Source organism: Taudactylus pleione, unplaced genomic scaffold, assembly GCF_031769625.1.
Source record: "Taudactylus pleione unplaced genomic scaffold, aTauple2 ptg000062l, whole genome shotgun sequence".
Taxonomy (NCBI): Eukaryota; Metazoa; Chordata; class Amphibia; order Anura; family Myobatrachidae; genus Taudactylus; species Taudactylus pleione.
The window spans coordinates 306,282-322,094 of NW_028284464.1; the positions used below are offsets into that span (position 1 = coordinate 306,282).

At 46.8% G+C, this 15,813-nt stretch overlaps 1 pseudogene; it reads right to left on the reverse strand.

The window, feature by feature from the left end:
* Window positions 1–234: 234 nt before the first annotated feature.
* Window positions 235–7,502, reverse strand: LOC148534865 (uncharacterized; annotated as a pseudogene).
* Window positions 7,503–15,813: the final 8,311 nt, after the last annotated feature.

Below are 15,813 nucleotides of genomic sequence, written 5' to 3' on the forward strand. Positions count from 1 at the left end.
AACAGCATAAGAACGTGGAGGATTCAAAACGTTCTGGAGCCGGGGCTGACAGCATATACAAACCCAAACTTTAGTATTATGACATGATGATGTTCCTGGTGCAGCAGGATCCCCTGAGATCTTCAGTACAGGTGATGGCTGAGTCAGAGGAGTGCAGCCTGCTGGAAGAGGATTTCCTGGCATCTGCAGAGACATCAACGGTAAGTTCCAAATTTTTCAGATCATATTCTCTTGCTACGGCACTGCACCGTCCCCAATAAAATAGGCCATATATTCCTCTCTGAGCCTTTTTGGCCAGAGAATAACCGCGGGGTGCGCGACTGAGGGGAACGGAGCAACCTCTTCCGGATTTTCGGGGTCTTCAATTGCAGGTGTTAACAATGACCTTTGCTGGGTGGCTTTCTTGCGCAGGAAGTTGTGCAAGACACAGCAAGCCGTGACCACCCAGTCAATCTTCTCGACCTTTAAATTTATTGGGGTATGCAAAATCTGGAATCAGTTGCTCAAGATCCCAAAGGCATTCTCCATAATATGCCTTGCACGAGATAGGTGGTAATTGAACACCCCTTTTCATGAGTCAAGGCCCTCTGAGGGAATGGCTTCATGACATTTTCATGAAGGGCAAAAGCCTCGTCAGCAACAAAAACGAAATTCAGCCCATGTTTCGTTGACTCTCTGGATGGCAAATGAAGGGTGTTAGTGGTGAGCCTCTCGTAGAATGCCGTCTTCTGAAAGGAGCCACTGTTGGAAGAACGTCCGTTCTTCCCCACATCTACAAACAGGAACTTGTAGTTTGCGATAACCACAGCCATCAGAACAACACTGAAGTAGCCCTTATAGTTATAGTAGTAGGACCCTGTGTTGGCAGTTGGGATAATCCTAATATGCTTGCCGTCGATAGCTCCTCCACAGTTTGGGAACTGCCAACCTCTCTCAAACTCATCCCCAATGGCTATCCACTCTTCCGTGCTTGTAGGGAACTGTGAAAGAAATAGAAAACAATGTAAAAATTAAATTTGAACAAATGTTCTCTATTTACAGACTTCAGATATCACCAGCAACCCAGACAAACACAGTGGAGAAGAGAGTGTTGCGACTCCAAACCCCACCCCAGCAATTTCTACAAAACAAAGTAAAACAATAATAAAGACACTAAAGACCCGCTACATATCCAGGCCTTATTGACACCACCAGATGAATATGACAACTTTGTGGCCTATGGGCCTGATTCAGAGCTGAACGCTCTGACCAGAGCACTCGCTCTGAATCAGGGCCCTCCTACCTTTTTTTGGAGCGTCCTCATGGACGCTCGCATAGCTGTGGGTTACCACCCACAGCTATAGCGAGCGTCCATGATGATGGTCGCGATGGTCTTGACCATCGCGGCCATCGGGCTTGCGACGGAGACCCTGCGGTAGGATCTCGCTGCCGCAAGCCCTGGAGTGATTTTGGCTCTATCAGAGCCAAAATCACTCCCACTGACATCACTAGTGATGTCAGTGGGGCCGGCTTCAGACAGTAGGCGTTCCCATGTCCCATGTCCCTCTGTCTGGCAGGCCTGCCCCCGGCACGCCCACCAAAGGGGGCGTGCTGTCAATCAACATCAACAGCACGCCCCCTTTGGTGCGAGACCCGGAGCGATGGAGAGCCCGTCGCTCTCCAGGTCTCGCGCATGCGCACGACGGAGCTCCCTCCATCGTGCGCATGCGCAGTGGGGGACATCGACCCGCTTTTGCGAGCGTACTGCCGCTCACGAGCGGGTCTGAATGACCCCCTATGTCAGTGCAGTGCTGCGAGGAATGGTCCAGGACCAAAGAATACAATTTGAAAGGCTGACAACTGACCTAATATTTAAAGCAAGGCAATGTCTACTGACATCGAACACTACCATTATTATCCGGCCAGTAGTTCAAACCCCACCTACACTCAACACGGCAACACCCACCTACTATTAATCCCAAACATACCATCCACCAACTTCAAACTAACACACTACCCTCCTGATACCCCACCAACCTCCACCTTTCAAACTCAGCCCCCACCCACCTACTCCTATCAACCTCATCCCCCACCCACCTCCTCCTACCAACCTCTTCCCCCAACCACCTCCTCCTTCCAAACAACTGGGCCCCCCCCACCCACCTCCACCTACCATCAGACTCCCCCAACCACCTCCTCCATCCAAACAACTGGGCCCCCCCACCTCCTCCTACCAAACTCTTCCCCCACCCACCTCCACCTACCATCAGACTCCCCCAACCTCCTCCATCCAAACTGGGCCCCCCACCTCCTACCAACCTCTTCCCCCACCCACCTCCACCTACCATGCTGCTCCCCCAGACACCTCCTCCTACGAAAATATAACTCCATCCGCCGCGTCCTTCCAAACAACTTCTATGTCACGGCCAGGGTTTCTCGGCATGGTAGCCACCGGGTATTACTTGTGAGGTCATTATGGCGGGGAGGTCTCGGGCAGCAGTTCTGGTGTTTGGCGAGGGGCACTGGCTGCGCATGGTTCTGTGCAGGCACATTGTCACTAGGCCTGGTGAGGTCTGGCGGTGTTTCCGTTCCGTTGGCATGGGCGCCGCCATCTTGCCTGCGGCCATGTGATTCCAGCTGTCCAATCCTGGTAGGTCATGTGCTCATTCCAGCCAGTCACAGCATGGCACTGAGTATTTAGGAAGGTCCAGAGCCTTACTTCCTTTGCCAGTGCAACATGTTTCTCAGCTGCGGCTGAGAGAGAGTACCTGTGCCCTATCTGCCTGCCTGTTACGCTACTAGCCTGAACCTTGCCTGCTCCAACCTGCTGGATTTAGCCTGAACCCTCCATATACCTTTTACCTGCCTGAGTACCTGAACCTGCTGTTCCCTGCACCTTGCCTCCCTGCACTCCCAGCTGGACTTCATTACCACAGCCTGCATTTGTTACAGCTCATCATTCCTCCATTTGTTATAGCTCATCATTCCTGCATTCAGTTACAGCTCATCATATCTGCACTCTGTTACAGCTCGCCATATTTGTTTACTGGACTGTTCCTGCCTGTCACTATCTGGACATTATCCATTAACCCCACTACAGTTATCAAGGGCACTTTAGTGCTATACCTGGACTTTTCATTTGCCATTCCCATGTCTTCTAAGTCACCTATTAAAAAACCCCACTTTTTCATTTAAGTCTGCTTCTGTGTCTGCTCCTATCACCACCCCGGGTCCACAACAAATTCGGAACCTCACATTCTACACCCTCACCACCCAATTTTTTCACAGTATTACGTGAAGTAAATGACGACAATGATGATTTATCTTAATTTCTATGTTTTTCCCAAAGAATTTTACACTTTTTTTTTGTATTATTGACATTTCACACTTCCTGGTAAGTATGGTGTTGAATGCAGCATGGTGTTTGTGTTCCAGACTCTGAGGGGGCTAGGAACACATGCTGGAAGTGCATGTCAGTGGGGCTGGGCTCACTGATTTTGCACTTTCAGCATGTGTTTGCTCCCCTGAAATCTGGGCCACAAACACCAAAGCTCATTCTGCACCATACTTAACAGGGATTGGGTTACTTGGTGATACTTTTAACATTTTAGCCATCTTTATATCTAAATATATCTGATTTTCACATACAGTCAGGTGCATAAATATTGGGACATTTACAGAATTTTCATATTTTGGCCTCTATTCTCCACCACAATGGCTTTGAAATGAAACAAACAAGATGTGCTTTAATTGCAGACTTTCAGATTTAATTTGAGGGTAATTACATCCAAATCAGGTGAACGGTGTAGGAATTACAACGGTTTCTATATGTGCCTCCCACTTTTTAAGGGGCTAAAAGTAATGGGACAATCAACTCAAAAGCTATTTCATTAACAGGTGTGGGCTATTCCCTCGTTATTTCATTATCAATTAAGTAGGTAACAGGTCTGGAGTTGATTCTAGGTGTGACATTTGCATTTGGAATCAGTTGCTGTCAACTCTCAATATGAGATCCAAAGAGCTGTCGCTATCAGTGAAGCAAGCCATCATTAGCCTGAAAAATCAAAACAAACCCATCAGAGAAATAGCAAAAACATTAGGTGTGGCCAAATCAACTGTTTGGAATATTCTTAAAAAGAAAGAACGCACCAGAGAGCTCAGCAACACCAAAAGACCCGGAAGACCACGGAAAACAACTGTGGTGGATGACAGAATAATTATTTCCCTGGTGAAGAAAAACCCCTTCACAACAGTTGGCCAAATCAAGAACACTCTCCAGGAGGTAGGTGTATATGTGTCAAAGTCAACAATCAAGAGAAGACTTCACAAGAGTGAATATAGAGGGTTCACCACAAGATGTAAACCATTGGTGAGCCTCAAAACCAGGAACACCAGATTAGAGTTTGCCAAACAACATCTAAAAAAGCCATTACAGTTGTGGAACAACATCCTATGGACAGATGAGACAAAGATCAACTTGTACCAGAGTGATGGGAAGAGAAGAGTATGGAAAAGGAAAGGAACTGCTCATGATCCAAAACATACCACCTCATCAGTGAAGCATGGTGGTGGTAGTGTCATGGCGTGGGCATGTATGGCTGCCAATGGAACTGGTTCCCTTGTATTTATTGATGATGTGACTGCTGACAAAAGCAGCAGAATGAATTCTGAAGTGTTTCGGGCAATATTATATGCTCATATTCAGTCAAATGCTTCAGAACTCATTGGACAGCGCTTCTCAGTGAAAACCAAAGAGTTTTTTAAGGCTAAAAAGTGGAATGTTATGCAATGGCCAAGTCAATCCCCTGACCTGAATTTGATTGAGCATGCATTTCACTTGATGAAGACAAAACTGAAGGGAAAATGCCTCAAGAACAAGCAGGAACTGAAGACATTTGCAGTAGAGGTCTGGCAGAGCATCACCAGGGACGAAACCCAGCGTCTGGTGATGTCTATGCATTCCAGACTTCAGGCTGTAATTGACTGCAAAGGATTTGCAACAAAGTATTAAAAAGTGAAGATTAGATTTAGGATTGTTTAGTTTGTTCCATTACTTTTGGCCCCTTAAAAAGTGGGAGCAACATATAGAAACCATTGTCCCAATATTTATGCACCTGACTGTAAGTATTTCAGTTTCACATAAGTATTATTTTTTAATCTAATGTTTCACATAACTAGCAAACTAGAGAAACTTATAAAAAAACATGTTTCTGGTTTGACAATAAATAAAGTGTGGTGTGTGTTATCTTACCTCACAATAAGGGAACTGCAGCACTTTCACGATAGCCTTGCACGTCTCTGGGATAATACGTCCCAAAGCTTGAGCCGAGATGCTAGTCCCAAACTTTAGGCCCTGAAAGGACCGTCCCATAGCCAGGTACCTCAGCATAAGTAGGGTGGTATACGTGCGCTCCTAAGTGCGAGAGATATTAATTGGAGGTGTAGAATGTTAGATGGAGGGGTGTGTATGAGGGAGGGGTTGGGGAGGGGGAGTGTGGAGAGGATGTGGTTATGTATAGGTAGGTGGATGTAATAAAAACTGACAAATGATGTTGGATCCAAACCTATTTATTGGGTAGACACAATGCTCCCTAGGTGGTTCCGTCTGTAGACGTACATATGGTGAATAATATTGATAGTCACGATCTAGCCCATGGTTGGGGGGGAGGGTGGACCCTTTTAGGGGGCTCCTTTGGCGTGCGGTCCTCACTCCTGCACGTCCCCCTGCTGGACCTTTGGTCGACAGACTTACGGCAACCGGGGTGTGATGTGGGCTGTGGACCAGGGTGTCTATTGAGTTGGCGGTGTCCCGCTCTGATTGGTGGTGGACTTACCTACCGGTAGGTGGGGAAGGGTCCACGGTGGATGGCAGTTGTAATGGATGTCCTGATGCCAAGCTTGGTGGTATTTCTAGCCTCCTTGGTCCCGCGGGGTAGTCGGGTGGACGGTCGGCCACGAGGGTGAATGGTCACAGCCACTAGACGGTGGTGAAGTGATGTGGAGGTCCGCGTGCTTCGGGTGATCCCACGAGCCCGTGGGACCGGCGTTTTTGTCCCGTTCGTGTCCCGGGAGGGACAGGTGTAGCAGTACAGAAGGTGGGAGTATAGGTGTAGTTGCAGTATGTCGCCAACGTGTTTCGGCGATTTAGCCTTTTTCAAGGAGTTACAGAGTACTAGATAGTTCCGTTATTTATAGTGGACTTCCGGGTGTGGGTCCGGTCACGTGTGATAAGCGGGCCAATAGCGTATATCAGTGGGCGTGTCGTGTTGTTGCATTAGTGGGTATCTGAATGTTTATGACGTGTACGTCACATGGAGGTGGGCAGGTTGTGTCTGCAGGAAGTGCGTGTGCCTATGTGTGTGCGTGTTAAAGATGGTACGTGGTGATTGGATAGGACAGGCTGGAGGCGTGACTCATGAGAACGGGGCGTGTCTGTGCTTATCGTTGCCAACTTTACATTATGTTAGCATGTTGCTAAGGCTACGGGGGGGCATGTGTATCCGTGAGTCACATGACGGCGTTGTTATGGACTCGTGTGTGACGTAGTTATGACAAATGGGAGTGGGGACTGTAGGTGTATGCGGTGTGTATTTACGCATATGTGGGGAACAAACCCAGGGGGGGGCGTGATCGTACTCATATGTGTGGGGGGGTGCGTGGATTATGTCGAGATACCACGTTACTATGGTAACGTGTGGGTATAGGGTGGGCGGGGTGTGTGGCCATTGTGGGTCACGTACACATAATGGTCCAATAGTGAGTGGCATGGGTGTATCCTACGATACATGTATAGGTACCAAGTAATTATTTGGTGCAGCGTGTATTAAACTATTACCGTTAGTGAACCGTTGCTTAGGGGTGGGCCATCAAATGATTAAACCTAAAATGATTAAATGGTACATGTGGTGATAGGTTGGGGGGCGAAGATATCTGTGTGTGGGCTCCGTGTTCAGCGGGAGAGAGTGGTCTTTTGCAAAAATAGTGTTGTAGTGTTGTATGTATAGGAACCTGTGTGTAGTCGGTGGGGTAAGGGGGTATGGGAGGTGGGTGGTTAGGTAGGTATATTGTGTATGTGCTTATCTAGTGTCAGGGACCTGTGGGGGGACCATATCTCGGGGGTGGGGGGTGAGTGCTGACATGATCTAGGTGCAGAAGGGTAAGTTTGTACTAACTGTCTAGTGAGCGTCTCGTGACGGGTGGTCTACCATAGTGGGATCAATATGGGTACCTTGTTAGTAGCACTCATTGTGAGGTACTGGTGCTTGTAATGGGTGCAGTGAAAAAACAAACAGTGGTATGTGTTGGTGATGTTGATGGTGGTACATGATGTATATATTGATGCACTAAAGCCACTAATGATGTTATTTAGAAATGACTGATTTGATCTCATTATCAATATTCAGCCCATGGGGTATAGATGTTTGCAAGGTGAAGATCCATTTGAGTTCCTCCTTATTAAGTCTCTTGGTAATGTCTCCCCCTCTCCAGTTCTTGCTTATTGCTTTTATGCCCGTAAAAGTCATGCCCGAGGTGCAGCTGTCATGTTTGTCTCGAAAATGTATGGGAACATTGTGCGTGTCCGTTTTGATCTTGATTCCTCTCATATGTTCGGCTATCCTAGTTTTTAGGGGTCTGATGGTGCACCCGATATATTGCATTTTGCATGGACATTCTAACAAGTAAATCATGTGGCTAGTATTGCATGATATGTGTTCTTGAATGTTATAGATTTTTCCTGTATGTGTGGAGGAGAAGGTGGTGGTTGGTCTGGTGCTTCTGTGCCCTAGGTTGCGGCAGTTACTGCACGTGCCACAATGGTAAAAACCTTTTTTGAGGGGTTGTTTATCTAAAGTCATTTGTCTGGCTGTGGTGGGGGGTATGTGATTGCTAACTAATTTGGTTTTGATGTTGGGTGCCTTCCTATAGATCACTTTTGGTTGCGATGGTAGTATGGGGGCTAATGCTTCGTCCTTTAAAAGCAGGTTCCAATGTTTCCTTATTATTTGTTTGATCCTGGTGGCACTGGTATTGAACTGTGTAATGAATGGGACATTGTCTGTATAGGTCTCTAAACTACTTGCCTTGTATTGAAGTAATGGCGTTCTTTCTTCCATACCTATTTGGTCAAGAGTGTTTTGAAGTGTTGTACTATCATAGTTCTTTTCCATGAATTGTTGTTTCATTTTGGTGCCTTGTTCGTAGTAATCACTGAGTTTGGTGCAGTTCCTACGAATCCGTTTGAACTGTCCTATTGGTATGTTTTGTAACCAATTAGGGTGATGGCCACTGCTGGAGAGCATGAAACTGTTGACGTCAACTGGTTTGTGATATGTCTTGGTATGGATATGTCATTAGTCGATGAAGATCTGTAAGTCAAGAAAATTAACGTCTGTCCTGCTATGGTGTGTAGTAAATTGGAGATGTCTGTCGTTGTCATTAATGTAAGTCAAAAAGTCCATGAGGGTGTTGTGTGGTCCTTTCCAAATAGAGATGATATCGTCAATGTACCTGGCCCATAGGACCAGACTTTCCCCCAGTCATGCCCTGACCAGATCCGCTCGTCCTCCCACCTGCTCATGAAAAGGTTGGCATAACTGGGGGCAAATCTAGTCCCCATGGCGGTGCCTGTCTTCTGTCTGTAGAAGTCATTGTCAAACCAAAAATAATTGTGCGTCAAGATGAAGTTTATACCATCCAGGATGAATTGGGTCTATGTCGGGTCTTGGGCTAGATAATGTTTGATGCTGTCCAATCCTTGTTGGTGGACAATGACTGTGTATAATGATGTAACATCACTTCAGTAGCCAGTGGTCATCACCCCACAAGATCCCTTCGAGAATGTTTAGTATGTGTGTCGTATCTTGTATGTAGGATTGTTGCTGTTTTACGTAGGGTTGTAGAAAATGGTCTATGTATTGGGAGAGGTATGCTGTCATGGAATTAATGCCAGATATTATTGGTCTGCCTGGGGGATTGTCAGTGTTTTTATGTATTTTTGGGAGGTAGTAAGAAACCGGGATCACTGGGTGCAGGTTATGTATGAATTCGAATTCCTTTTTGGTCAGGATGCCGGTGGTCAGTCCTGTTTGGAGAATGTTGTGTAGTTCATGATTGAAGGTGTGTGTTGGATCATGTTTGAGTGTTTCATACGTGTGTGTCTGAGAGTAGATTTCTTGCTTCGGTAATGTAATCTGTTTTATTCAGAATGACTACTCCTCCACCTTTATCAGCTGGTTTTATGATGATATTGTTGTTATTTTGCAATTGGTGTAGTGCTGTCTGTTCCCTACGATTCAAATTTGGTGTCTTACTCTTTGTGGGTGTGGGTATTTGGTTGATATCGTCCATCACTAGTCTCTCAAAGGTGTGGATTAGGTGGCCTTTGAGATGGCTCAGGGGTTTTAGTTTGGAGTGTTTGTATCTATCTACATCACCTGTTGTTGGTTGTGGATTGTGATAGGAAATATTTCTTAAGTGTGAGTCATCTGATGAATCTGTGTAGGTCAAGGTACACCTCGAATTTGTTTAAACCCATGTGTGGTGCAAATTTCAGTCCTTTCCTTAGAACTGAGATGTCATCGTTAGACAATGTCTGATCGCTAAGGTTGAAGATGCCTGTGGAGGGCGCTGTCGTGCTGGGTTGGGTGGTTATGTGTTGTTTCAATTTGTCCCCCCCTCTGCATCCTCGTCTCTTTGATTTAGTTTCCTTTTTTGCCTTACTGGCGTTTGTGTGGAGTGTCTCGATGGAGTTTGGCAGGTCCTGTTGCCTGCCTCTAGATCTAAAAAATGGGCCGCCCATTGTTCAGAGTTATGGTCAGGGTGTGTGTTAGGTTGTGTTGTTACGGCTGTCGTGAGGGTGGGTCCGGTGTTTGTGGGTATTTTGCCTATATTGTAGGCCCCTCTTGTGGTGTTGATCCAGCCTTGTTCTAGTGAGAGCATGGCTAGGTTTGCGTAGTGCAATTCGTCTTGGTCTTCGTCAATTTCGTGTATACTAAAGGATCTGTGGATGTCGGAGTCGGTGCTACAGGGGGAACCTGAGTCTGTTAATGGTAGTGGTGGGTGGGTAGTGTGTCTGTGTGGTTTGTGTATTTTTGTCAGGTACTGTTGGTATGATAACCGTTTGTTTTTTCACTGCACCCATTACCAGCACCAGTACCTCACAATGAGTGCTACTAACAAGGTACCCATATTGACCCCACTATGGTAGACCACCCGTCACGAGACGCTCACTAGACAGTTAGTACAACTTACCCTTCTGCACCTAGATCATGTCAGCACAGATCCCTGACACTAGATAAGCACATACACAATATACATACCTAACCACCCACCCACCTCCCATACCCCCTTACCCCACCGACTACACACAGGTTCCTATACATACAACACTACACTATTTTTGCAAAAGACCACTCTACCCCGCTCAACATGGAGCCTACACACAGATATCTTCGCCCCCAACCTATCACCACATGTACCATTTAATCATTTTAGGTTTAATCATTTGATGGCCCACCCGTAAGCAACGGATCACTAACGGTAATAGTTTAATACACGCTGCACCAAATAATTACTTGGAACCTATACATGTGTCGTAGGATACACCCACGCCACTCACTATTGGACCATTATGTGTACGTGACCCACAATGGCCACACACCCCGCCCACCCTATACCCATGCATTCCCATACTAACGCAGTATCTCGACATAATCCACGCACGCCCCCCACCAATATGAGTACGATCAGGCCCCCCCCCTGGGTTTGTTCCCCACATATGCGTAAATACACACCTCATACACCCACAGTCCCCACTCCCATTTGTCATAACTACGTCACACACGAGTCCATAACAACGCCGTCATGTGACTCACGGATACACACGCCCCCCCGTAGCCTTAGCAACATGCTAACATAATGTAAAGTTGGCAACGATAAGCACAGACACGCCTCGTTCTCATGAGTCACGCCTCCAGCCTGTCCTATCCAATCACCACTTACCACCTTTAACAGGCACACACATTGGCACACGCACTTCCTGCAGACACAACCCGCCCACCTCCACATGACCTACATGTCATAAACATTCAGATACCCACTAATGCAGCAACACGACACGCCCACTGATATACGCTATTGGCCCGCTTATCACACGTGACCGGACCCACACCCCGGAAGTCCACTAAAAATAACAGAACTATCTAGTACTCAGTAACTACTTGAAAAAGGCTAAATCGCCGAAATGCATTGGAGACATACTGCAACTGCACCTATACTCCCACCTTCTGTACTGCTACACCTGTCCCTCCCGGGACACGAACGGGACAAAAACGCCAATCCCACGGGCTCGTGGGATCATCCGAAGCACGCGTACCTCCGCATCACTTCACTACCACCAAGCTTGGCATCAGGACATCCATTACAACTGCCATCCACCGTGGACCCTTCCCCACCTACCGGTAGGTAAGTCCACCACCAAGCAGAGCGGGACGCCGCCAACTCAATAGACACCCTGGTCCACAGCCCACATCACACCCCGGTTGCCGTAAGTCTGTCGACCAAAGGTCCAGCAGGAGGACATGCAGGAGTGAGGACCGCACGCCAAAGGAGCCCCCTAAAAGGGTCCACCCACCCTCCCAACCGTGGGCTATATCGTGACTATCAATATTATTCACCATATGTACGTCTACACACGGAACCGCCTAGGGAGCATTGTGACTACCCAATAAATAGGTTTGGATCCAACATCATTTGTCAGTTTTTATTACATCCACCTACCTATACATAACCACATCCTCTCCACACTCCCCTCCCCAACCCCTCCCACATACACACCCCTCCATCTAACATTCTACACCTCCAATCATTATCTCTCGCACTTAGGAGCTCACGTATACCACCCTACTTTTGTCGTATTTACCCAACAAGTACTCTTGCATACGTTGCAGCACCTACCCGACCCTTTCCCCAAAATATAGGAACCACTACATCACTACTAGTAGAAGTGCGGCCCACCCCCATCAAGCATACAGGTACCTCAGCATAGCCAAAAGCCTCTCCTCGGCTGTGATGGCCATCTGAAATTTGGTGTCCTGCTTCCGGATATAGGGGGTCACCAGACGCAGCAATTCCAGAAAGGTGGTGTCATCCATCCGCAGGAAGTTGCGGTAGTCATGCGGATTGTTGTCCCTCATCTCCATCAGCATGGGCATATAGGATTGACTCTCCCTCTCCAGCAGCCAATCCTTGGTCCAGCAGGACCTCCTCCTCCTCCTATGCTGGGCCCTCACCCTCTCCTCACTCAGCTTGACCACAGCATAGGACAGCAGTGCTCTATAACGGCAGGGATCCATCACCACAAAAAAGCAGAAAACAGACCAACCACAGTAAATAGAGCAAGAAGCACTCTGTAAAGCTAGGCAATACAAGGCAATGCACAGTAGCTAGCAATGAGGAGCGTCCAGCAGGGTAAAACCAAGCCTTACTAATCACAGAGCAAACAGGAGTGCACAGAGCTGAAGAGGCAGGCTTTTTTTATACCGCCAGTGAAGCCCAGCCCTCTATTTAAATTTTGGACCAATCTATCGCATGATCGCATGTTTTTGATGAGGCACACGATCAACCGTTTACACGATCCGTCTTATAGTGACGCGTGTTCGTACGACTGATCTAATGAAAATCGTGTGAAAAAAAACACAAATTCGTGTGGTCAGGACGGCCGGGGAATCGTAGGGAAATCGTATGATGAATCGGATCTTATGCTGGTCATGTAGGTGTATGGCCAGCATTAGACGCAGTATTGATTGATTAATGCTACAATAACTATTAAAAATAATTTATTTCAGTACTATTATAAGAGGAAAATAAATGGGAAAGGCAGGAGCAGAGAATTAAAAGGTTGTAAAAATATAGCTCAGAATGACAACTGTAGAGGTTCCTCCATTTTTTTTTTTTAAACAATATTTTTATTGAGATAAAAACAGACTTACAAAAGTGAAAAGGGGATACATTTTAAGGAGATAAAATGCATGGATTGACCATAAACAAAGGTATATAATGCAGTATGAAGGGTAAAGTCCACGGACATTGCAGGTTAACATTAATTTTTTTATGTGAATTCAAATGTCCTTTGAGAAAAAGTTCCACATAGACGTCCTGTAGGGTGAAAAGTCCATGTTTATTACGAGTTTCTTATGGCCCAGTTAACAGATACTCGTCATCCTGTGCCTTCAATGGATTCAGTATGATTTACCGCATGGCCAGCGGTTCAAATCCCGGCAGCGGCATCCCGGCAGCAGTGCAAATCCCGATCGTCAAAAGGTAAGTATTGACTAACCTATTCTACCCCCTAACCGTCCCTTAGGGGTGCCTAACCATAACCTCCCCCCCAAGTGCCTAACACTAATCTCCCCCCCAAGTGCCTAACCCTCCCTCTAAGTGCCTAAACCTAACCCCCCCTTCCCCGCCGCCTAAGCCTAAGTCCCCCGGGGGGGGGGTTGCCTAACCCTAACCTCCCCCCCGGGGGTGCTTAACCCTCCCTTCCCCTAGCCTAAACCTAACCTCCCGGGGGGGTGCCTGACCTTAAGTCCCCACCGGGAACCCTAAACCTAACCCTCCCCCCGCGGCTGTCCGCGCCTGGCTTACCTTCGATCGGTAAGCCAGGTGTCGGGCTCCCGGCGTAGGGAAAATGACAGGTGTCAGGTTTTCGACGCTTGTCATTTAACCCTTGCCGGGATTAGACAGTCGGAAAGCCGACGATTGGGATTCCGTCCATCGGCTTCTAGACTGCTTCCCCCTTCAATTCTAGAATTTTCTTAATAAGCAAAAATATGAGCTAGATAAGATGAAACCTAGTTGTCTCTTAATTTTTCCTTTTTTTTAGATAGTAGAAAGCAAAGAAAGAAGGGAGATATAAAGTACGAAAGTGTGGGTAAAAGAGAAGTGGGTGGGTGAGGGGTGATGAGAGTTTGGAGGATAAGAAAAGTATCAAGGTTAGCAGTATATATGCATACAGAAAGGCTGGGGGTGAGGGAATAAGGAGGGTGGAAAGGATTAGCAGTGAACCTAGGACAGGTAGGAAGTTTCCACTTTAAAACGACCGGGCATATGAAATAGATTGGGATGTAATTTTACGGTTGGATTCAAGCATTGTCAGAGGATAAATGAGATTGCAGCCATTGGGTGGGTTGGAAGCACATAGGTATCAGGTTTTTGACGTCATCGGGTTGAAAGTTGATGTAATTATCCTAAGTGTTGAAACATTTCTACACAAAGCTCCTTTTGGAGGTAAGCTTCCGTCCAATCCATCTTAAATATGAAAAAAAGTTTTTCCTAAAAAAAGACTAAAGGAAGGAGGGAGGGGAGATAGCCATTGCTGCAGGAGACTTTTACGGGCGACATTAGGGATTATGGGAAGGATTTTCCTAAAACCATTTTACATTTAAGAAACATTTTGCAGCTGAGCAGATGCAACTAAGACATATATCCAAAATGTCCTTTAGGATGCCATCTAGATTTAGGTAGGACGGTCCCAATTTCTGGGGTATATTCCAGAAATTTTGGGGGTACATCCCATCCTTTACGGTGAATGGAAATGTAGTCTGGAACTCGACACCGCGGGGGGTTAGGTTTAGGGCTTCCAGGGGTGACTTAGGGTTAGGCACCCCCCCCCGGGAGGTTAGGGTTAGGCTAGGCGGAGAGAGGGTTAGGCACCCCGGGGGTAAGTTAGGGTTAGGCACCCCCCGGGGGACTTAGGTTTAGATAGCGGGGAAGGGGGGGTTAGGTTTAGACACTTAGAGGGGGGGGTTAGGCACAGGAGGGGAGGTTAGGGTTAGGCACCCCTAAGGAGGATTAGGGTTAGGGGGGGTTAGGTTAGTAAATACTTACCTTTAGGACGATCGGGATTTCCTCTGTTGTCGGGCAGCCGCTGTCGGGAATTGAACCGCCAACCATGCTGCCTGCGGTAATACATATCACACCCGGTGAATGAATGCTGATTGTTCTTGTCATTGTGCGTAGCATTCTAAAGTTGCTTTTAGGGGAGTGGTACAGAACTGGGTCAGTCCAGCTGATCAAAAGTGCTGGACACTCCCCAATTCCACATGAGCATGTCCCCTTCTAGAGGGCATTTGTCCAGGTCCCTAAGCTAGAAAATGTTGAGGTACCCTACATTGGGGACTAGAATCCCCAAAACTGTATGTTCCCTGAACTTTATCTTTTACAATAAGTCAAACAAATAAATATGACCCTACAAATTAACATTATGTATAACACACAGAATGATAAGCATTGCGCTGTGCCGTTGGCCAGAACACATTATCAGTAAATTTAAATGTAAAACCTTTTTCTGGAAATTAGTGGCAGCTGGTAACTATGATTTTGCACATAACAGATCTCTAAACTTTTTTATTCAATAGTATATTATATGGCAACTATCACAGATATAGGTGATCAATACCGTCCCTCATCAGGATCACTTTGTAGCCTTATAATAACAATGAATTACTTGGCTACTGTGTAGGACAGGTCAGCGCCATATTTCTGAGTAGAGACTGCATTCCATCTATCCTACTCAGAAAATGGATGCTGCCTTGGTGACCATGGCAACGGGTTTCCATGAAGAGGTTGCTAAGTAACTAGGAGCCAGGACGGATGAAGACATAAATCAGTTTCCTGTATGAGGTCCCCCAGTGATAAAGAACCAAGGATATTATTACAGGGCTTATAGGGCTATTATTTGGACCACCAGGCAGCCAATAGTAGCTAGACTGCATCCCTCCTCCTCCAACTCTAACGCGCGCTCTCTCTGGCTAGGGCCTTCCCCTTTTAACGCAC